The sequence below is a fragment of the Ceratotherium simum genome, chromosome X (genome assembly GCF_057802395.1).
Source record: "Ceratotherium simum simum isolate JZ-2026a chromosome X, ASM5780239v1, whole genome shotgun sequence".
NCBI classification, from domain to species: domain Eukaryota; kingdom Metazoa; phylum Chordata; class Mammalia; order Perissodactyla; family Rhinocerotidae; genus Ceratotherium; species Ceratotherium simum.
The window spans coordinates 42,585,802-42,611,123 of record NC_141940.1 but is presented as its reverse complement, the minus strand read 5'-3'; the positions used below and the strand labels follow the sequence as shown (position 1 = coordinate 42,611,123).

The window sequence follows — 25,322 nt, the reverse complement described above, 5'->3', positions numbered from 1 at the left end:
TGGCTTCTTCATCCATAAACTCCCTATTTAATTCAGTTTAACATTTCTATTGCTTTTTATCTGTTGGCATTCATGTCATCACACAATTGCTGATACTTTTCTTTGGTCTTTTTCTTTCCATCTGGCTGCCTTTGGTTAACCTTGGTCTTGTAGTCCTTTTACCCTTAAGATGTACCTTATTTGTCTCTTCTCGTGCCTCTTGTTTATTTATACAGGACAGCTGAGCTGCTTGCCTTCTAGTGTTTGCACTAGGGCCCCATGTTTGATGGCACTGCTTTCTAGCCTCTATCTCTGTAATGGGAAGCCCTTTTTATCTGTCAAGGGTCACTCACCCACAGAGTAGAAAATGAATTGAGGGCAATATAGAAGTAAAAATTAACTTAATATATACTTATCTGATTTTTGAATTAGAACAGGAACATCAAAGTTTGATCTGTGGGTGGTAAATAGATTTTTTTTTTTACTAGATACTGCATCAATTTGCTCCCTGCATAGCAGATCCTATTGGGTGGTGGAGTGATGTAGGAAGCAAGGAAAATGCTGTACAACACAGAGATTAAGGGATTGTTACCATCTGAGCAAGGAATTGGGAAGCATTGACATTCAAGTTACAATCAACCTCAGTTATCCACTCTGTAGATTATCTATAGCAGATTTTCAAACCCGAGTTACTTCCTCTTTGGTTTCTAGCACACTCTTGGGCTGCCTTCCCGATTGGTATGTGCTTGAGGAATAAACTAATTTTAATACTAGCCTGCCAAATTTAATTAAGAAGGAATATCTACTATTGAAAGTTTTTAAAAATCATAAAATATATGTTTCTGCTCTTTCAAAAGATTAAATATTCGCAATGGATTTACATATTATAGGGAAGACCTATAGCATAGTCCTTAAGAATATGGCTCTGGAATCAGATAGGAAGAATTTAAATTCGAGCTGCATTCTGGCTGTGTGACCATGGGCAAGTTACGTGTTGCCTTCAACACTGCTGTGGCAGGTCAGAAAGTGATTTTTTTCCATGGTGGGCTGCTGAGGCTCTCCCATTCAGAGAAGGTACTCTTAAATTTTAAAAACAAACAGTTCTGAATAATGGCAAGTTTACTAACTGGTGTTTTAGATAACAGTGTTAAGAGGTTGCTGAGGCTCCAGAGCTGATTACCAAGTAAAAAGCAGAGCATGGAAAAAAGTAGTTTATCTAATACCTTAACAAACTAAACTCTCTCTCTTCCTCGCACCTTGTTTCAATGGTCATACATATGGGCACTTTCTACATCTTAATCTCTCTCCCCTCCCCTTTTCTTTCACTTGTGCTTTGTCTTGTTTTCCCTCCCATTTGCCTCTTAACCATCCCTCTTCAGTGCTTATTGCCTTTTCCTTTCTCCCTACCCCCATCCCATTTGTCTCTTTTGTCCTTGTCTCTATTCTTTTCTGGGCATATGTAATACTGAATTAGAGTATAATTAAAACATTTGTTAACTTCATCAAAATTAAAAAATTTTGTGCATCAAAGGACATGATCAAGGAAGTGGAAAGACATCCTACAGTATGGGAGAAAATATTTGCAAATTATATATCTGATAACAGTTTAGTATCCAGAATAGATAAAGAACTCTTACAACTCAACGACAAAAAGTCCAAATGGGCTTTTTAAAAATGGGCAAAGGACTTACATAGTCATTTCTCCAAAGAAGATATACAACTCATCAATAAGCACATGAAAAGATGCTCAACATCATTAGTCACTGCAGAAATGCAAATCAAAATTACAGTGAGGTGCCATTTCATACTCACTAGGACGGCTATAATAAAAAACAAAAAAATGAAAAATAACAAGTATTGGCAAAGATGTGGGGAAAATGAACCCCTGTACATTGCTGCTGGGAATGTAAATTAGTTTAGCCACTGTGGAAAACATTTGGGCAATTCCTCAAAAAAATTAAGCATAGAATTACCATATGATTCAGCAATTCTAATCCTAGATATATACCCCAAAGAATAAAAAACAGGGACTCCAACAAATACAAGAGCATGTATGTTCATAGCAACACTATTCACAGTAGCCAAAAGGTAGGAACAGCCTAAATGTCTATCAGTGGATGAATGGAAAAACAAATTGTGGTTTATTCACACAATGGAATATTACTTATTTATAAAGAGGAATGAAGTATTGATCTATTCAATGTAGATGAACCCTGAAAACATTATGCTAAGTGAAAGAAACCAGATACAGAAGGACACATTATATGATCCATTCATATGAAAAATCCAGAATAAGCAAATTCATAGAGACAGAGAAGAATTATATTAGTGGTTGACAGAGGCTGAGATAAGGGGGAAATGAGGGAGAAAGTACTTAATGGCTATGGGGTTTTGTTTTGGGAGTGATGGAAATGTTTTGGAACTAGATAGAGGTGGTGGTTGCACAACATTGTGAATGAACTAAATGCCACTGAATTGATCCCTTTAAAATAGTTAATTTTATGTTATGTGAATTTCACTTCAAGAAATTATATATACACATATGTATATATATTATACTTTGTAAGTTTACTTTTCATACTCTTAAGTTAAAAATTAGGTATGTACACTCCGATATTTCTCAAACACACCTGCACACATATACACGTACCCCTTAAAACTATTGACATTAAGTTGCATTTTACCTTCATGTGAGCCTCGCTGAAGTTCTCCTGGTGTGCATATGTATAGGGAGGTTGGGAAGAAGCAGTTCAGTAGCATCTAATAGGAGGAAAACCTCAATCCCAAGATACTTTATGAAATCTAATGAATACAAAGTAACACCCACCTACTCCTTTCTCCAATATAAGAAAAGCTAAAATCATTAATGCATGTATGTATAGAAAAATAATGAAAGACCAATTTGGCAAAATAAGGTCAATTCAAAGGATTTATTTATGTGCTGAGAGAAGAGATAGAACATAGTGGCCTGAGATAACTTCTGTCTTCAGAAAAGCAAAAATGGAAATAAGAGAAAAATGGATAAACAGGACTGAGGGCACTGACCTGGCCCATTGAAAAACAAAACAAAACAAAAGGTTTTTGGTGAATATTCTGCATTCCATCCGTGTCTAATAGGGATTTGTGAGGTGGGAGGAGAGACACCAGAGGAGAGAGAGTAAATGTGGATGTGTTTGTATTCAAATTAATCTCCAGAGTAAACGTAGTCATAAAATCTCTGGAATTCAAATTTCCGCTTCAGTACTTCACTGTGAAAAATATTTCCTGAGGAGCAGAGGAAACATGCCAGGTCTGACTATTAGAGGGACCTATGGGATTGGCAGATGAGTGAGGGACACCCTGTCGCTTTGAATGTCTAGGAGGCTTATTTACAGGCTCCCCCTGTTTGGGCCGTGGACTGTAATCTTACTATAAAAAGAACTTGAATTTTGAGTGAGATTGTTTTTGAAGTTATAAATGATCCATTGCTGAAAGGCAGGCTTACAAGACGAGAGAGTGTGGTCATGTGTGAAAGGAGAGTGACCCAGAAAGCTCCCCCCTTCTCCCTGAGTTGTCATTATTGTTTGATTGTCCCTGGCAGTGTTATAAGTCTACCTTTCCCCTGGGGCAGCCTGCCATTTTTGTGAAGTGAGGACCAATTTAATTGGGGTTTATTTAATGGATTGATAGGGTCGAGGGGCAAAGGTTTGCCACAGGGAATAAATTGATGACTAATGTATTTTTGCCTCCAAGGCTAGAAAAGAGAGATAATGGAGAGAAGAGTGAAGGGAAGAGTTAAGACTAGAGTTTAAATGAAAGCTTGTAGGCCTCTGCAAATGATTCATTTCTGCTGGCTGGTGTGTCCTTTAGACCTATATGTCTATAGGGACAAAAATGGGAAAATTACTCCCTGCCTCTCTGAGATATATATTTCTCTCCTATGGTCTTGGCAAATCCCTAGCCCTTAAATAAATATGCAATCAAATAAGGAGAGAAAATACCACAATATAGAGTGAAGATAATAGGGGGTTGGGAGTAGACTAGTGATTTTTTTTAATTCTTACTGAATGAACATTTAAATTATCAGTATTTCGTTGCATCCCTGACAACAATAAGACCCCACCAGACCCAGGTCTGTACTACCCATAACAAGCTGTGTAAATTTTGTTGGCAAGACTTCAGTCTACTAGCCTTTGTAGCAGCACGTGATCTATGGACATGTCTATGAATCCCCTTTGACAGCTGTTTTCGTCTTTCACTGAAAATAAACAATGACAAGTTGACATTGGCTGAAGCAGGAGGCATTTTGGTAAAACAGTAGTTATTTCAAGGAATTTTATTGGAAGCAACTTATTTTTCCAGATCAATGATAAAAGCAGATTCATGGGCAAAAGCTTGCTAACAGTTGGTTAATGGCAAATTAGGTGTGTTTGAGCCAGTTCCTTAAGCTTTCAGTGCTGGTGTTAGAGAAAACAAGTATTACTTTCCTATAAAAGTGCTCTTGTTGTCATTATTAGAGAGCAAATTATGGACTGGATGGGGCCCTGAGACTTGTTTTTTTTTTTGGTGAGGAAGATCAGCCCTGAGCTAACATACATGCCAATCCTCCTCTTTTTTGCTGAGGAAGACTGGCCCTGGGCTAACATCTGTGCCCATCTTCCTCTACTTTATATGGGACGCCGCCACAGCATGGCCTGACAAGTGGTGCATCGGTGCGCACCCGGGATCTGAACCCAGGCTGCCAGCAGCGGAGCACACGCACTGAACCACCACGCCACGGGGCCAGCTCCTGAGACATTTTAAATATAATAACTAGTCATTGAAGAAAAGGCTGGGGCATCTTTCAACAATGTTCTTTTACTCTTCTGTTTAGGATGGCTCTAACTTGGCCTGGGTGAAGAAGAATGAACTGAGTGACCCTACAAGGTCATTTCCATTTTAGTGATTCCATAACCTAGCTCTCCTGATATTTCTCTACTTCCTCCTCCCCACTGGAAATGAGAGAAATAAAAAGCAATTTGTTATCAGCTTCCCTAATAAGCTACCTACACATACCAAGAATATGAGCTCAAAGTACATTACTTGAAAGGTTTTGAAGTATAATCCCTCCCATCTTACTCTTGCTTATCACTTAACCCATAGTAGTGGGGATAGATAATTTGTTTCTGAAATTCAGAGACTCTTATTTCTATACTCAGAGGCATGCAACCCCAGGCAAGATGGTGTTTGGTTTAATACAAGTTTAAAAAACCCGGTCTTCCGGGGACGGCCCAGTACATAGCACTTAAGTGCACACACTCCGCTTCGGTGGCCCAGGGTTCGCAGGTTCAGATCCCGGGTGTGCACTGATGCACCGCTCCTTAAGCCATGCTGTGGCAGCGTCCCATATAAAGTGGAGGAAGATGGGCACGATGTTAACTCAGGGCCAATCTTCCTCAGCAAAAAGAGGAGGATTGGCCTCAGGTGTTAGCTCAGGGCTGATCTTCCTCACCAAAAAAAAAAATCTAGTCCTTTGTAAAACATTACATCTTTTTACACATATAGATACGCAGAAGTAGATGTGTATTGAGTTATTTTCGGTTGAGTTGTGTGTTAGTCAAGTTAGGCTAGGCTATGCTGCTGTAACAATGCCTAAATTTCAGGCATTGTTTTAACCTAATAGACATTTATTTCTCATTTCTGCAAAGTTCCTCTATGAGTCCAGGTCACCTTTCAGGGCATACTTTCATACCGTGCCGCAGTGATCCATATTCCTTTGATCTGGTAGTTTCAGCCTCATCCCCAAGGTGAAATATGTTCATTTTCATTCACAGGCCATTGGCCAGAACTAATTATCTGCCCCTGCCCAACTTTAAGGGGAGGATAGAGGACCTGAGAAATACATTCTCTCATTTTTCCAGAAAGGGAGGAAAACTGGATATACATGAATACCAGAAATGTATAGGACAAGTTGTAGTAATTGGGTCTGCCTAAGAAAATTTTTACTCCTTCATACATGGTCTTGATCAAAGGATTTGTACAAAACGGAAAGGCAGGCTTATTTATTTGTGAGTTTTTTAAACTGAATTAAACCGAGTTAGCTGAGAGTCCTAGAAAGAAGTAGCTGAGAAGTATGCTCAACTTAGTAAAAAAAAAAAAACAAAACCTTAGATCATTTATCTATAAAGTATACTTTAAGCAAAATCAATATTGTGTATCCAAACTTAAAAAAATAAATAAATTGGGGGAGGGTAATATTTGTTCAGATAATCAATCAACAAGCATACTGAGTGCTCATGGTATATGCACTCTCAATTTTTGAAAAATGACTTACTGCAGGGTTCTTTTCAGTCAAGGGGCATCAAACTTCTGTAAAGGGCCAGATAGTGCATATTTTAGCTTTGCGGGCCATACAGTCTCTGTCACAACTATTCAACGGTGCCGTTGTGGTGTGAAAGCCATCACTGACAGTAAATAAATGAATGGGCATGGCTATGTTCCAATAAAACTTTATTTACAAAAATAGACAGTGAGCTGTAGTTTCTGACTCTTGCTTTATTTTTTTATTTATCTTTTTTTAAATTTTTTGTTTATTGCAGTAACATTGGTTTATAACATTGTATAAATTTCAGGTGTGCATCATTATACTTCTATTTCTGCATAGATTACATCATGTTCACCACCAAAATACTAATTACAACCCATCACCACACACATGTACCGAATTATGCCTTTCACTCTCCTGCCTCCCCCCTTCCCCTCTGGTAACCACCAATCCAATCTCTGTCTCTATGTGTTTGTTTATTGTTGTTATTATCTACTACTTAATGAAGGAAATCATAAGGTATTTGACCTTCACCCTTTGACTTATTTCACTTTGCATTATACCCTCAATGTCCATCCATGTTGTCACAAATGGCTGGATTTCATCGTTTCTTATGGCTGAGTAGTATTCCATTGTGTATATATACCACAGCTTCCTTATCCATTCGTCCCTTGATGGGCACTTAGGTTGCTTCCAAGTCTTGGCTATTGTGAATAACGCTGCAATGAACACAGGGGTGCGTGTATCTTTACGCATTGGTGTTTTCAAGTTCTTTGGATAAATACCCAGAAGTGGAATAGCTGGATCATATGGTAGTTCTATCCTTGATTTTTTGAGGAATCTCCATACTGTTTTCCATAGTGGCTGCACCAGTTTGCACTCCCACCAGCAGTGTATGAGAGTTCCCTTCTCTCTACATCCTCTCCAACACATGTTGTTTCCTGTCTTGTTAATTATAGCCATTCTGACGGGCGTGAGGTGATATCTCATTATAGTTTTGATTTGCATTTCCCTGATAGTTAATGATTTTGAACATCTTTTCATGTGTCTGTTGGCCATCTGTATATCTTCTTTGGAGAAATGTCTGTTCAGGTCTTTTGCCCATTTTTTTATTGGGTTGTTAATTTTTTGTTGTTGAGATGCATGAGTTCTTTATATATTTTGGAGATTAAGCCCTTATCAGATGTATGGTTTGCAAATATCTTCTCCCAATTGTTAGGTTGTCTTTTCGTTTTGTTGATGGTTTCCTTTGCTGTGAAGAAGCTTTTTAGTTTGATGTAGTCCCATTTGTTTATTTTTTCTATTGTTTCTCTTGCCCGGTCAGACATGGTGCTTGAAAATATGTTGCTAAGACTGATGTCGAAGAGCGTACTGCCTATGTTTTCTTCTAGAAGTTTCATAGTTTCAGGTCTTACATTCAAATCTTTAATCCATTTGGAGTTAATTTTTGTGTATGGTGTAAGGTAAGGGTCTACTTTCATTTTTTTGCGTGTGACTATCCAGTTTTCCCAACACCATTTGTTGAACAGACTTTCTTTTCCCCATTGTATGTTCTTGGCTCCTTTGTCAAAGATTAGCTGTCCATAGATGTGTGAATTTATTTCTGGGCTTTCAATTCTATTCCATTGATCTGTGTGTCTGTTTTTGTGCCAGTACCATGCTGTTTTGGTTACTATAGCTTTGTAGTATATTTCAAAATCATGGAGTGTGATACCTCCAGCTTTGTTCTTTTTTCTCAGGATTACTTTAGCTATTTGGGGTCTTTTGTTGTTCCATATAAATTTAAGGATTCTTTGTTCTATTTCTGTGAAAAATGTTGTTGGAACTTTGATAGGGATTGCATTGAGTCTATAGATGGCTTTAGGAAGTATGGACATCTTAACTATGTTAATTCTTCCAATCCAAGAGCACAGAATATCTTTCCATTTCTTTGTGTCTTCTTCAATTTCTTTCAGCAATGTTTTATAGTTTTTGGTGTACAGATCTTTCACCTCTTTGGTTAAATTTATTCCTAGGTATTTTATTCTTTTTGTTGAAATTGTAAATGGGATTGTAGTCTTAATTTCTCTTTCTGCTACTTCGTCGTTAGTGTATAGAAATGCAACTGATTTTTGTATGTTGATTTTGTATCCTGCAACTTTACCATATTTGTTTATTACTTCTAAGAGTTTTCTGGTGGATTCTTTAGGGTTTTCTATATATATAATCATGTCATCTGCAAAAGGTGACAGTTTCACTTCTTCCTTTCCAATTTGGAAATTGGAATAAGCCTCCAGCCTTTATGTCTCTTGTCAGCTCTCTGAGGATTGCAGCTGGGTGTGGCTGGCTTCAGGCACAGGAGCACCCAGTTGTTTCAGGCTTTGGAAGGTGGGGCAAACCCCCTATGTGGGTCTTTGAGAAGCACAAGTCTTCTGCAGTTGACAAAGCCCTGCCGCCCACAGGTCCACACACACAGTCAACACAGTCCTGCCCCGTGTGAGCACCCTGACCTCCCGAAGTGGACCCAGTCTCTCCTCGGCTGGAGCCCCACACACTCCGCCACCCCCAAACTCTCCACCGGCTCCTTGTGCACGCCCTGCCCCTCTGAAGTCGGCTCAGTTGCCAGGCTGCAGAAAACCCAGTCACTAATCTGTGCAGGCCCACACGTTGCCTGAGGGCTTGTTGTTGGGTGGGGCCAGTCTCTAGGGTGGGCTGCCTGCCCTGGCTGAGGTGGATTAAATCGGTGCTCTAGTGGGTGGGGCAGACCCAGGGCTAGCAGGCCTCAGGGAGAACTCCAATGGTGTCTGTGTCAGCACGCCCACACCAGGCCACAACAATGGCCGCCGCCAATGTCCCAGTCCCTGGAGAGGTCTCACCTCTCACCGAGATGCACTCACGGCCTATTAGGTGAGTCTCTTTTCACCAAAGCACTGTGCACCTTTCTTTCTGGTGATTTTAGGATGCTTTCTGAGACGGGTGAGTTTGCATGCGGGCCCTTTAAGAGCTGGTTTTAGTTTGTGAACCGGGTTTTCTGGGGGTACTCCCCAATGCTTTAGTAGCAGGCAAAGTCAGATATACCACTCGTCTAGATTGTGCTGGGTCCACAAAATGCCCACAGTGGGGGCGCTCCTCGGCTCAGGGCCCCGCGCCTCCAGGGAGGCTGCGTACCTGTGGGCTGCTCCTGGCGGTGGTGAAGCTGGCGGCTTGTGAAGGCGGCGTTGTTTCTCTCCAGAAGGGAGTTTCTGCCTCTTCCACCTCAGTTAGGATTGTCCGTTGTTGCAGGAGTTCCTCTTATCCAGTTTTCAGTTCTGTCTCAGGGGTAATTTTTCCAGGAGTAGTTGTAAATTGGCTGTGTCCACGGGAGGAGGTGAGTTCAGAGTCTGCTTACGCCGCCATCCTGACTTCCCTCCCTCCTCCTGCTTTAAATAATGATACTCCCTAGTGAATAAGAAAGTTCAAAGACACCTTTTTACCACAAGTTGAGCGAGGGCAAGGAAATTTCAAAATTGTTGTGATAGTCCATCAGAAACAAAGACAAAACTGCTCTGAAATGGTAAGTTAAGTCCATGGGAAAATAAGGTTTTGATTAATTTATAATTTTTCATAACTGATTGACATTTTGCATCAAGTTATACCTGAATCTGTCAGTTAGGATGCTTTTGGTCACAAGGAATAGGAAAAACTCAAACTGGCTTACGTATAATTATAAATTTATTTGCCCACGTGACTCAAAAATTCAGAAATAGTCTTCACGTGTAGTTTCATCAGCGCCCCAGCTCTATTTCTCTTTTGTTCTCTTGACTCTGCCCTTTTGCTGGTATTACCTTTGTCCCTTGGCTGTGCACTCTCAGGATCACATAATGGTTGCCAGCATTAATTGAGGTTACCTGCATTCGTATTCACATTTCAGAGAAAGGATATCTTTCCTTTAACCATTGGACAAAAACATTGGGCTTCCTCTGTTTTATCTACTCTTAAACCAATTAATGTGGCAAGGGAATAGAATTACTCTGACTCAGACCAATCAGGGTCCATTGCTGAAGCTGGGGATCAAGGCCACCCAAATGAAAGACTAAATGAATGTTGAAGAAGCAACCCCATTACCTTCCACACTGAACGCTTTTTACTCACCACTTCATCCTGTTGCAACTTATTGTAGCGTATGTGTATAGAGAAATGGGGTGCCATAGACGAATTTTTATTATTAGCAAGAACCTCAACCCAGAGATCTTTAAACATGGGTACCATGTTACAACTTTTGCTGAAAGCCATTTAGACACCGCAAGATGTCCCTGAGTTGCCTCGGGCAAGATCAAATTTCTTGCTGGAGGGGTTGGTGGTCACAAAGGTCATGGGCTATTTCTGTGTGAATCCTGCAGAGACAGCCAAACTGGGTATAATTAAGGTTTACAAGAACTACCAAAAAATACATTGGTTGTCAGGGGACTAAACAGAGAAGGGTAAGCTGATGTCCAGTGCTACATCAAAAGATCTGAATCTGAACCCATTCTTAGAGTATTTTATTTTTACACCCCAGAATGCTATGCTCATTTTTGGTTACCATATCTCAAAAAATGCATCAGAGTTGAAGAATGTCTGGAGAAAATTACAATAGACACATCTGTCACAAAATCCAGAATTAGAAGCAAAGGCATATCATTGGGTTTTATTAGTGTCAGTGATGTAACAGCATCTCAAAATTTCCAATGTCATTTAGAGAGATCCAAGATGGACTCAAATATTGGAACTTTTAAATCTGAACAAATGAAGGCTGAAGGAATATCATTAAAGGCTGTGAGATAATAAATAAAACAAAGAAGATATACACAAACGTATTCACTAAATTGTAGTATGTCAGAATTTAAAGACATATTTTATCTCAACAGCTTTAAGGCAAATGAAAACACATATCCCTTTATAAAATGAGAAATCAATTTATAGAAATCATAAGTACCCCCAGAAATTGCTACTAGCTGAGAACATACCCTCTAAAAACAAGTTTATATCAGTTTAAGACTGATCTGTCTGTAGTGAATGATGAAGGAAAATGAAGATGTTTTCTAGACATCCTTAAACTTTGAGATTAGTGGCAGAGAGAACAGTTTTGCTATACCTCATACTGTGCCCCTCTATGGCTCATGTGGCAAGGCTTGTGTTTCCTCTAAAAATCTACTTTCTCTGCCTGCTGCACCTGTTTGTGCACAGCCTTCAAACAGGTCAATTTTAGAACACTCTCACGCCAATTTCCTTATGAACTGGGAAGAGCTTAAAAGAATGCATGGAAATATACCTGAGTGGCGTACCTACACAATGACATGGCCAAAGAACTGCGTAATTTTACAAACACTGTTCTTTAAGACTCAGAAACTCATTCCCAAGAGAAGTGATTGACTATAATACTGTAGTTATCGAAGTGTGGATTTTTGCAAAGATACGTTTGAAATTCAGCCACGTATTTTGATAAACATGGTTATGTGGATGCACTCTCATTCCTGGTTGCTCTTTTGTTCTCTCTAGACAATATACAAAGCACAATATCTTGCTCTAATAGCTATTCTTGACTGAGTTCTGGCAATGACACTTCCTTGCCTTGTTCATAGATGTCTTGCTCAGTGCCCTGCCGGCATCAGCCCTATCTGCTCCTGATCCTGGTAAAAGGGAATGATTGTTCATTTCAGGGATCAGAAAATACTTTCTGGAAAGAGCCAAATAGTAAATACTTGAGCTTTTCAGGCCATATGGTCTCTATTACAACCACTCAACTCTGCCATTGTAGCATGAGAGCAACCATGGACAATATGTAACAAATGAGCATAGCTGTGTTCCAATAAAACTTTGTTTATAAACACAAAATTTTAATTTCATGTCATATTTATCTGGCATGAAATATTCTTATTTTTATTTTTTTAGGTCATTTAAAATGTGAAAAACATTCTTAGCTCATGGGCCATAGAAAAACATGAAGTGGGCTAGATTTGGCCTGTGGGTATGGTTTATAGACCCCTAGTTTGTGGTGAGAGAATCAAGAGGGAGAAAGGGCCAATGTTTTGACTTGGCTCAACTTTCTTTACTTGTAATGCTCCTATATTGTGAATATCAGCCTTGTTTTGTACCAGTATGTTTCCTCACTTACGGAGGTAACCATATCCATGTGTTCAAAATATAAGTGAGCTTCAACTTTAAAGAATCAAAGAAGGAAACTCTTGCCTGGTCTCTCATTACATTACTTTTGCACAGTGTATGTTTGGAAACTGTATAGTAAAGCAAATCAAATACTTTCTCCATACATTGTTTCATGGTAAAAGCTTACATGTAGCATCACGTGATATACGAGTATCAGCAAACAGTAAATTTTAAGTGTATATTCACAGGACATGCGTAGAGACCAGCAGAATCTGACAAATGAATGGGTCATATAACAAGAAGAAACATATGTGGTAATGTAATGCACATGACGTATTCTAATGACATATTTTGTTGCCAGAAGGCTTATTACTGTTGATTACAAAAATATAATTATTAAGTTCAATGTTAATGGCAATAATAATGAAGGAGAAAGTAAATAATAGTGAAGGCTTGTTACTGTTGATTACAAAAATATAATTATTAAGTTCAATGTTAATGGCAATAATAATGAAGGAGAAAGTAAATAATAGTGAAGCCTCTGAGAATATAAATTCTTTCTTTACCATGCTATGGTAGGATGGTCATTCCTTTTTCCTCAGGTTGATATTCAGCCAGTATGAACAGGTACGGGCATACCAGTTATTTTTGGCTGACATCCATATCGATTGGGCCAGTGCTCATTCTGATTGGTCAGTGCCTATGATCTATTCTTGGGCTTAAATGTGTGTTACTTAAAACTACTAGATTGAGGGGGCCGGCCCGGTGGCATAGTGGTTAAGTTTGGATCCCAGGTGCGGACCTACACCACTCATCAGCCGTGCTGTGGTGGCGACCTACATACAAAATAGAAGAAGATTGGCCACAGATGTTAGCTCAGGGTGAATCTTCCTCAAGCAAAAAGAGGAGGATTGGCAATGGATGTTAGCTCAGGGCGAATCTTCCTTGGCAAAACAAACAAACCAAAACTACTAGATTGAGTCTTGGGAAGGAGCATAAAAACAAAGCTAAAGTGTCAAGTGTCATCACCAATTGTAGAATCAATAAAAAATTAATATGGCTAATTTCCAAAAGTATGAAGGATAAAATGCAATTATGATCAATTTTCAGAAATATTGCAGATAAATATAAACATCCTGTTACTAACCCCTAGAAATTCTGATAAAATATATCATCTCATAAGCAAGCAAGAAACTCCAGCTTGCAGGAAAAAAAACAAATAAAACTGTAACTGCCAGGGGTGGGATGCAGCATGGTCAGACTGTGTAAACTAGGAATGTGGTTTTAATGGCCATATAGCAAAGGAGACGAGGCTTTGGGGTCCTTGAAAAGTGAGGTTTGGTATTATAGACCCCCAAGGATAATTGATACCCTTGCATTTATGACTTTGAGCAAAAGGTGAAAAAATAAAAACAATCCTAGACACAGAGAAACAAGGCTCTTTGCCTGAGATTTGGATGGAAAAAATTTCCCACAAAGATTCATAACCATGGCCTTAAAACTCACCCCAAACCTAGAAAGTAGCATCAAAATTGGTCCTGAGCTGGTGACTCCCCTGAGATTCCAGGGAGAAGCAAAGTCAAAAGAGCTCTTGAGGAGCATGAAATATAGGCTATAAGATATTCTTACAGAAAAAAGTAGCCTTATAAACAAAAATTCACAATAAAATTTACCAAACATGAGGAAATGGTTGTAAGAATGGAATAAGATGCTATGAAAACAGGACTGGTGGATTTACAAAAGAAGAAAATAAACTTTTAGAAATGAAAATTATCATCTGTGTGCCAATCATCAAATAATATAAAGCTAGACAAAATTTAAGCTGTTAAATGGGCTGAGGCAATTACTCATAACGCAACAGAGAGGACTAAAGGAATGACAAGGTATGGAAGGCTAAGAGACATGAGAATGAGAAGATTCAACATATATCTAAAAGGGATTCTCAAAAGAATGATTAGAGAACCTGGAAGAGAAGCAATATTCAAAGAGATAATGGCTGATAATTTTTCAAAACTGATGAAAGACATGATGCAGATTTAAGAAACTCGGCAAACATCAAACAAGATAAGTAAAAAAGAAATTTATGTATAGTCATCTCATAATAAAACTGGAGAACCCCAAAGAAAAATGAAAATGTTAAAATCCACCACAAAGAAAAGACAGATTACCTATAAAGAGCAACAAATAGACCAACTATAGACTTCACAGCGCAAATAACTGAGGCCAAAAGAGAAAGGAATATCTCCCAAGTGTTGAGGAAAATAACTATTTATCTAGAACAATACCCAGTAAATATCACAAACGAGTATGGGCAAAATAAATGTAAATTTAGCTGAAGACTAAGCAAATTTACTACTCTTAGATACTTAGTGAAAGAACTAAAATATATATATATATATATATGCCAGAAGAAAGAAGAAAGAAGTGAGATGCATGAGGTAACGGAGAACAGTGAAATTGGTAAATATAGGTGAATCTAAATAAGTACTGATTATGTAAAACAACAATAACATTAATGATTAAATGACATATAATAAGCATGTTATGGGTTGAATTGTGTCCCCCACAAATTCGTATGTTGAGGTCCTAACCCCCAGTACCACCCCCTGTGACTTTATTTGGAAATACGATTGTTGTGGATGTAACTGGTTAAGATGACGTCATACTGGAGTAAGGTGGACCCCTAATCCAATATGAATGATGTCCTTATAAAAAGGGAAAATTTGAACACAGACACGGACGCATACACACACAAATACTTCACCATGTGAAGAATGGAGTTATGCTGCCACAGCCAATGAAATACCAGAAGTTAAGAGCAAGGCCTGGACACAGATCTTTCCCTGGTGCCTTCAGAAAAACCATGGCCCTGCCAGAATTGTGAGGCAAATTTCTGTTGTTTAAGCCACTCGTTTTGTGGTACTTTGTTATGGAAGCCCTAGCAAACTAATATAAATTATAAAATAGATTAAAACACTTGAAAGCAATAATAGTGGATGTGTATTATAATAATAATAAAGTGCAATCAGAGTTGCATTTTTCTAAGTCTCTTGTATTATAGTCTGGGCGAAAGAGTAGAAACATTGATCAACTTTAGACTTTAAGTCAAGTATGCATGTTAAATATTCGAGGATAATCAACAAAATATTTTAAATAGAATGTTTATAGCCAAACCAGTAGAGGAGGACAAAAGGGAATTGTAAAAACTTAATGAACTCAATATAAAAGAGAAAGGGGGGAAAAGAAGCAAAAAAAAAGCATGGTAAATAGAACAATATAAAATGGAAGAAGTAAATTCAAGTATATTATTAAGTACAATAAATGTAAAAGACCTAAACTCATCTGTTAAGGGCATAGAAGCTCATATTGAAAAAAATTTGATCATCTCTATGCTAAAGGCAAGGGATAAATGTAAAATATAACACAGAAAAGTTGAAAATAAATGGATAAAAAAAGGTGAGGCAAACAGTAACTAAAAGAAAGCTGGCATTGCAATGGTGATATAAGAAAAAATATTTATGGCAAAAAGCATGTTTAGTAATAAGGAGGGTCACCTTTTAATGATAAAGAGAAAAACTCACCAGGAAAATATATTTTTGAAACAACCTAGCCTCAATATATAAAGCAAGGTTTGACAGAAATGTAAGAAAACATTAATATTGTCACACTCATATTTGAAGATTTTAATACACCTCTCTCATTTATTGATAGAATAAGTGGGAAAAAATAGTTTAATTATAGAACAAACTTGATCTAATGGACATAAATAGAACTCTGGGTCTAATAATTAGATACAACACTTTTTCTTTCCAATTATGCATGAAATATTTCTAAAAATTGTGTACTAGATTACAAAGAAAATCTCAAAATATCCAAAAGTTTATACAAAAACCACTTTCTCTGACCACCCTGCAATAAAGCTATAAATCAATGTAAAATGTCAAAAAACTTTGTGAATTTTAAAACTTAAAAAGTACTCCTTAATATAATCCATTGGTTAAGAAAAAATCACATGGGAAATTATAAATCATTGAGAACTGAACAACAATGATGATACTACTTAGCAAACTTGTGAGGTGCTCCTAAAGCCGCATTTAGAGAGAAATTTTCAGATTCAGGTGAATGTATGAAAAGGAAAACTGACATTAGTGAACTGTGTCCACTTTAAGAAGTTAGAAAACAAATAAGAGTTGACCAAAAAAAAAAGAAAAGGAAAAAACGGAAGAAAATGAAGTTAGAGGTAGAAGTTAATGAAATAGAAAACAAGGAAACAATAGAGAGGATCAACAAAACCAACATCTGGTCTTTGAAAAGATTAATAGACAAGACTAAGAAATAGATAAACATCGTAATATTGATTTTACAGAGAGAAAAGACGAATGCTCAATATTTGAGACACTATCCTAGATACAGTAGAGTTTAAAAGCACACTAACAATACCTTGAATAACTTTGTAAGTAAATCGGAAAATTACACAAATAGACACTTCATGCAAAAATAATACTTATTAAAACTGTCTCAAGGAGGAATAAATGATCTGAATAAATCTATAACTATTAAAGAAATTCTATCAATAGTCAAAAATTTAGTACAAAAGAATATCACCAGCTCTCGAGAATTTCATGTCAGTTTACCAAATTTTCAAGGAATAGGTAATCCTTGTTGTGTATAAATTCAGAGAAAAGGAAAAGAAGATAACCTCCTCTCAACTAATATAATCTTGTCACCCAAACTAGATAGATATACTTTGAGAAAGATAAATTACAAGATTACCTCACTTATGTACATGAAAGTAAAAATTATAAATATCAGCCAATTAAATACATTAATGGATTTGATTAATGAAATACTACATCATGCAAATTTGGATTTACACCAGAGATATTAAAGAATAGTTTAACTTTCAAAAATTTATTAATGTCTTTGATCACCTTAAAGAAGAAAAGTCATATAACCATTTCAACAGATTCAAAGAACCATTTAATTTAATATTATTTTGTGATTTAAAAACTTCTAGCAAAGTAGGAATACAATAGGACATTTAAAATTGGATAAATGTTATTGACCAAGGAATATATGGAACAAAATGATGTTGCCCACTCTCATTACTTCTATGCAACAGGCAATAAGAAAGGAAAAATAAATAAAAGTTATAAGTATTGGAAAAGAAAACAAACCAAAACTGTTAAGAAAATGATTGTCTTTATACTCATTTATGTCTTTATAATCAAATTGTCTTTGTAGAAAATTTTAAATAATATTCAGGTAAACTGTTAGAACTAAAAATAACTCAGCAAACTTTCTGGATATAAAATACAACATATATTACCATAAAACATCTAGAATAACACATAGGAGTTTATCTTCTTGACTTGGAGTTAGGCAAAGAGTTCTTCATCAATATTATAAACTCTGCTCCCGGAAGGACACTGTGAAGAGAATGAAAAGACCAGTCACAGACTGTGAGAAATATTTGCAAATCACATATCTGATAAAGGACTTTATCTGGAATATACAAAGAACTCTCAAAATTCAACAGTAAGAAAGCTAATAACTCAAGTAAAAATGGGCAAAAGATTTGAATAGATATTTTACAAAGAGAATTAGCAGATGGTGAATAAATACATAAAAAGATGTTCAATGTCATTAGCCATTACGGAAATTCAAATTAAAACCACGATGAGATAACACTACAAACCTATCAGAATGGCTAAAATAATTTTTAAAATCCAACATCAGTAACACTGAGAATGCAGAGCAACTGAAACTTGTATACTTTACTAGTGAGAATGTAAAATGGTACAGCTACTCTGGAAAACAGTTTGGCAGTTTCTTATAACACTAAACATGTAATTTCTATACAACTCTGCAATTGCACATCTGGGCATTTATCCCAGAGAAATGGAAACTTACATTTACACTCAAACCTGTACATGAATGTGTACAGAGCTTTATTTCCAATAAGCCAAAACTGGAAACAACCCAAATGTCTATCAACAGATGAATGGATAAAACATATTGTAGTATATTCACATAATGGAACACTACTGAGCAATAAGGAAAAAATGAACTTTTGATACATGCATCAACTTGGATGAATCACAAAGGCAGTATGTTGAATGAAAGAAACCAGTCTCAGAAGGTTACATACTTTATGATTTCATTTATATGACATTCTCAAAAACACAAAACTACAGTGACAGAGTGGTTGCCAGGGTTTAAGAGTGGAGGGAGAGTGTGACTACAAAGGGGTAGCATGAGGTAGTGTTTTGGGATGATGGAAGTGTTCTATATCTTGATTGTGGTGTTGGTTACGTCTATACATGTTTTTAAAATTCATAGAACTGTGCAGCAAAAAAGTCAATTTTGCTGTATGTTAATTTAGAAAATAAAATTTAGAAATTTAAAAATTACTTTATAAAAAAAGCATATGTGAGGGCCAGCCCCATGGCATAGTGGTTAAGTTCGACACGCTCTGCTTCAGTGGTCCGGGTTTGCAGGTTTGGATCCTGGTAGTGGACCTACACCACTCCTCAGCCATGCTGTGGCGGCGACCCACGTATAAAAAATAGAGGAAGATTGGCACAGATGTTAGCTCTGAGCTAATCTTCCTCAAGCAAAAAAAGAGGAAGATTGGCACCAGATATTAGCTCAGGGCTAATTTTCCTTAGCAAAAAAAAAAAAAAAAAAAAGGATATGTGCAGTATGATCATATACCCCAGTTGTCCTGGAACAGCTGCAGTTCATGTCTTTGCCCTGGTATAATTATTAATATTGTCACTCTCAAAATGTCTGGCTTGAATGGTACATTATACAATCACTCTAAATATGACACCATTTGTTTTCATTTTAAGGTATGCAAAGCAATAGTAAAAAATATATTGTTTCTGTTTACTATTCATATATAGAAGCACAGAACATGTGTGACATACACACTTTCCTCTAGGGAGAGAAAAAGAAGAAAGGAATGGGGGCTTTAGCTGAAGTAAATGTGACAAAATTGAAAACTAAAAAAAATGAATACAATGGAAAGAAAAGAAGAATGAAATTTTCAATTAACAGCTCATGTCTGTGTTAGAACTTGATCTGTTCTTGAGGCAAGTGGGTGATTGGAGATGTTGATGATCCTCTCAGGTTGTTGAAAAGCGAAATGGTAGGTGCTGATGTCACCTATAGCCTGACTGTTCTGACTGAACTACCTCCTTCTCTGATACTCAAAAATGGCATTTGTTAAAGAAGTCCATGCTTGGCAATTACATGAACATAGCCGTCCTGAGAAAGGGAACCACTCTCACCCTAATGCAGAGAGAGAAATTACAAACACAGTAGCTGCCCAAGGACTAGAATATATTATTGTCACCCACTGCTTTAATGGGTAAAAGAAAAAAGCATGTCATTAGCATCAAGTGCGTCCTAGAGTGGATTCTCTTTAGAATGACTCAGTGCAATAATGTGACTTGTTTTTTGCCTTTGACTGGAAGAAGACAGAGGTTTTGAATAAATGCAGTCATTATATGATAACTCTAGGTACACAATTTGTTCTACAACCCATTTACAGAACTCCTTTATTTTTTTTAAGATTTTATTTATTTTATTTTTTCCCCCCAAAGCCCCAGTAGATAGTTGTATGTCATAGCTGCACATCCTTCTAGTTGCTGTATGTGGGACTCGGCCTCAGGATGGACGGAGAAGTGGTGCCTCGATGCGCGCCCGGGATCCGAACCCGGGCCCCCAGCATCGCAGCGCACGCACTTAACCACCAAGCCACAGGGCCGGCCCTACAGAACTCCTTTAAAGACAGCATTTTCACAGAACTAAGATTTGTTTTAAAGTTCCCACTTCAGTCAGGGCAATGCAAGGGAGGCTTTTCCCCTTTTGTAAAAATGCCATCATAGACCATCAGCATCCTTCCCCCAACCCAAATCCCTCTGAAGAAAGAGACATGACTCTCATTTGGGTATTACAATGACCTCTCACTGTTGCTTTCTTTTATTTGGTCCTCTTTTTCTAGAAACTCCTTTTTTGAGATAGAATTCATATACCATACAATTCACCCATTTAAAGTCTACAATTTCAGTGGGTTTTTAGTATATTCACATATATGTGCACCCTCACCACAGTCGATTTTAGAATATTTCCATCACCTTACAAAGAAACTCTGTAGTCTTGAGCTATCACCCCCTATCTCCTCGTCCCTCACCCCTAGCCCTAAGCAAACATCAATTTACTTTCTCTTTCTATAGTTTTCCCTATTCTATACTTTCATATGAATGAAATCATATAGTATGGGGGCTTTCATGAATGGCTTCTTTCACTTAGCATAATCTTTTTAATGTTCATCCATATTGTAGCATGTATCAGTACTTCATTCTTCTCTCTGGCTCAATAATATTCTGTTATATGGATATACCCCATTTAGTTTATCCATTTGTATCTTGATGAACATTTGGGTTGTTTACATCTTTCGGCAATTGTGAATAATCCTGCTGTGAACATTGTGCTCCCTGCAATAGGTCAAACCTACTTAGCTCAATATCCAAGACCCTCCATATTGTGGCCCACTCTTTCTATTCAAGCTCACTTACCATTGTTTCCCATCGTGTACCATTTGCTGTAGTTAAGCTAGCTTCCTTATTGTCCTAGAAGCACACTAAATTCTTCCTTGCTTTGTTTTCCTCAGACGGAATGCCTATCCTCTCTTCTGCACTAATCTAAATCCTGCAAGACTCAATCTAAGTCTCAGTGGTCCCTGATGTCATCCTTGACTAGATTAACTCTCACTAATCTTCTCTGAACTACAACACTTACAATTGTGATTACAGATTTATAGTAATGACATTTTCCATTGTTAGCTGTTGTTTCACAGGTGTAAGTGTTCTCTTCCTCTGTAGATTATATAGGCTTTTGGCAGGGCGATGCTCATACCTCAAACCTCTTTTCTACTCCTCATAGAAGATGATAGGTGCTAGTAGACTTTCTGATTTCTGGAATACCCATTCCAAATTTTATTTCACTCTTTTAAACAACTGGAAATTGATCACTCTTATCATCAGTTACTCCCTGAAATTCTTTTCTCCTCTGTACCTTTCACTCTTCAGTCAATCATTGAGTGTATTTTAGTGATATGAGACCAAAACAGTATATCTACCATGAAGCAATTATACAATGCCAGGCCCCTATATGAGTATTCTGGTCCTGCTCTCTATCTTATAAGAACAATGCAATATCAAAAGCAAAAGTAACTTCCTAAAGCGGTAAAAAAAAAGTAGCCCTTTGCCCTCCAAGACAGTTCAATCTCTGCCCAAGAACAAGCAAATAGGTGCAGGATCTGACCAAATTTTTGCCAAGACCCTAAAGCTTCTTGGGGAATAGCATAATCACCATGCTTGTGGTGGCGGTGATTACAATGTTAGCAATCAGCCTGAATAATATATCACTATAGACATAGAACATGAACTTTGGGGCATGCAAAAACAGTGCATGGTATGAGTGACGAAGGCAGGACAAGAGGTCAGAACCAGGAGAATTAATAGTTTGGCCGAACCCAGAGGGCCATGCAAAGGTTTGTGTCAATATAACTAGGCATTCAAGATCCAGGCAATGCATAAGATCTGGTGGTTCAGACAGGGGCGAAATCATAGAAATACTCAAAAGAGCAACAAGGAGACTAAGTCAAATCCATGTGTACTTCGTTCAGAACCGTTTTATTCACTTCTCATTTGGGCAAGAGCCAATCACGGTTCAAACCAGCTCAAGGCCATGTAAAGCCAGGGTTAGTGTCTTAATCTGCTTTGAGTGATAAATGTTGAGTGACAGAAAAAGGATGATCCTTACATTCTAGAAAAAGAGCATTCTAATGACAGAATAAGAAGAGACTGGAGCAAGCAATATGTATATACAGGATTTATTTGAGGTGCGGCAAAATATATTGTAAATTGGAATGGAGAGCTTCTGCTTTGTAGCAAATCCAATGACTATTGATTTTGATACTGCTGAAATACGAAGTTATTCATGCATATAGGTTCTGTCTGATACAATTCACAGCCCAATTGATTAGCTTCCAATAAATCAGAAAAAAGGGAGGAAGACAAACTCTGTTTTAAATAACCAAGAATCATTATAGCACATTAAGATATTATTCTGGCATGAGAACTGAATCTGTCTTAGCATTCCTTCAAGCATAGAAAAGTGGGCCGTCTGAAGACTAAAGTCATGTTAGAAGGGGTAAGTAAATAGGTGACTGTTACTGCTCTGCTATTACTGCCTGGCAGGGTAGACACTCAAGACCTGTCAGTGACTTGGCCTTTCAACCAGTGAGATAACTATCAACTCTCACAAGTAAGGATGAGAAGTTTCTCATTATTCCTGGACATCAGGCAAAGTTTGTGAGTTCATGAATCCTTTGGCTTGGTCTTGCCAGCCTTCTTGTTGCTCTTCTACCACTATCATTGCTTTCGTTGTTCTCTCTTATTACTCCAAATGCTTTCTCACTTCCTGTCTAACATTACGAGTTCTACCCACCCTTCAAGGCTCAGCGCAAATCTGCCCTTCCCCAAAGGCACCATTTGGTTATTCCTGTATGCACTGAGTTCTACTTGCTCTGATCCTCTAGTTTCCTTTGGCAATAAAATATCCTTCAGCATTCAGTCATTGTATTCTTGTTTCTTGACTTATTTCATTCAAACAGACTTCAAATTGAATATTGAAACTCAGTCATATATTTCTCTTGATGCTTCCACGGTGCCTAGCACCGCTCTAGGTACAGCTACATCATACACACACACACCACATTTGCTTCAGAATAGGGTCACTGTGAAATTTATTGTCCAAGAGAAAGACAAATACCACATGATTTCACTCCTGTGTGGAAGATAAACAAACACATTGATAAAGAGAACAGATTAGTGGTTACCAGAGGGGAAGAGGGTGAGGAAGTGGGTGAAAGGGGTAAAGGGGCACATATACATGGTGACAGATAAAACTGAGACTATTGGTGGTGAGCATGATGCGGTCTATACAGAAACTGTTAAATAATAATGTACACCTGAAATTACACAATGTTATAAACCATTATGACCTCAATAAAATAACTGAAAAAAAAATTTATTGGGCCAGCCCCGGTGGCCTACTGGTTAAATTCAGAGCACCCTGCTCCGGCAGCCTGGGTTCTAGTATTAGGAATCTGGGTTTAACATCAAGAGTAATGTTCTATTCTTCTGAAACTGACAGCGATGGTAGAAGCTTTTGGCCATTACATTTTAAAATAGGTCATAGAATGGAGCAATCATATAACTAGGAAGGAGGACCAGATAGAAGGAAAAGTTACATGAGCCTCCAATCTGGCACTGTTTATGTAGCACCAAGCCAGGCTACACAGAGGCCAGGCCTCTGTGAAGCACATATCCTCAGGAAGCAGACCCTTTGGTCTGTTGACTTCAGTAGCAGCAGTTGGCATATCGGGTGGTAGAGTAGAAACATCTCATTGAAAATCCCCAGGAAGTCCTGGCTCTCTTTGTTTCTTTGCTTTACACAGAGATGTGTTTCTGAAAAGAAAATGTGGATTTTAATTATTCTTTAAAACCAGGCTCTGTTTTTAGAGATCTTATGAAAAAATCTAACCCAATGGTTCTCAAACTTGGCTTCACAGTGTAATCATCTTGGTAGTCAAAAAAAAATACTGGTGCCTGGGGCCTACCCTCAGAGATTCTGATTTAATTTGGTATGGTGTGTGGCCTGGGCATCAAGATTTTAAAAATCTCCCCATATGATTCTAAAGTTTTGAGAACCACCGATCTTACTCTTATTGATATTGATAGATCTTCAATTCAAAGGAGCTCTTGACCATATAGATAGCTCCCAATGAGGCTGGTACTTTTATGTGGAGCAGAGTGTTAGATGTATAGAGAGGGTGTTTCTATTTCTAGGAAAGAAAGGCTAGGGAGAAAGAGAATTGTGTGAAATTTTGCTGCGTGGACCAGAATTTAAAATACACTCTGCTATTAATTTACATGTCTTTTGTTCTATTCCATACAATCCATAAATAATCAAAAACTGAACAAATGTATAGTCATTTTATCATGATAACATGCTCCTATTTTTTTCCATCTTGTATATTTGGATATTTATTAGGTTTTCTCAGGTTGAAGCCCACCTGTTATTTTTAGAGCATTGTCAGGTAGAGATATCACTGGGTAGACAATGTATTTGATTTGCTGGCCAGGATCTGGGGACTCTGGTTTCAAAAATCGTTACTTACTTCATGTGAAATATCCCCTGATGTTGTATTATGATGATTTTTCAACTATCACGGGACCAGAAAATTGCTGTCTGTTATATTAGCATCCATTTTACATTATCTTTAATCTGCCTAGAAATGTGTCCGACTTATCTCCTCTAAGTATATTTTCAAAGCAATAACCTGAGCTTTAATGGAACTGGGATTCCTATTTGAGAAATTAAAGGCTTTGATATTATGAAAACCCATTTATTCTAGTTTTCCTTTTTTTTTTCTTTTTTCTTTTTATAGCTTAGAGTATATGTTTTATGTTTAGAGTAACTGCTCCAAACCTAGTTGATTATTTATCAGGGAAACTCAACTCTACTTTTAATTGGCCTTGGCTTTATTCAATCTAACTATAATAATCTGATTTTTATATAAAATATTCAATCATGCTTTACCATATGGTGAACATCATTTATACATAAAAGCTACTTGCTGTTCTACCTTTGGAAATTGTTAGAGAATCTCAGTAAGGGTTTTCTAGCCATCTGCTTCTCTTTCAAACCCTGTGTTAATGTAGACATCTGCAGTGGTGACTCCAGGGTTATTAAACTGCAGTGTCCAGTCCAATGCCCTTGTCTATAACTCTTAAGAAATCAGGCCTGCATGAAAAGATCACTTCTCCTGCTTTGAAACTAATGTGTCCCAAGGTGGATTTTACTGCATGGGAAGGGTGCT

General features: G+C 37.5%; 1 protein-coding gene and 1 long non-coding RNA gene across 2 annotated transcripts in view; both read left to right on the top strand.

The window, feature by feature from the left end:
• The window catches only part of IL1RAPL2 (interleukin 1 receptor accessory protein like 2), a 1,036,854-nt gene that overhangs the window by 111,043 nt on the left and 900,489 nt on the right, over positions 1 to 25,322 (top strand). The gene's annotated exons all lie outside the window — the stretch shown is intronic.
• Positions 7,307 to 25,322, top strand: part of LOC147911836 (uncharacterized) — a 219,984-nt gene continuing 201,968 nt past the window's right edge. Inside the window, exon 1 of the long non-coding RNA XR_015550373.1 lies at positions 7,307 to 9,148. This is a non-coding gene — a long non-coding RNA (uncharacterized LOC147911836). The remainder of the gene's footprint in view (positions 9,149 to 25,322) is intronic.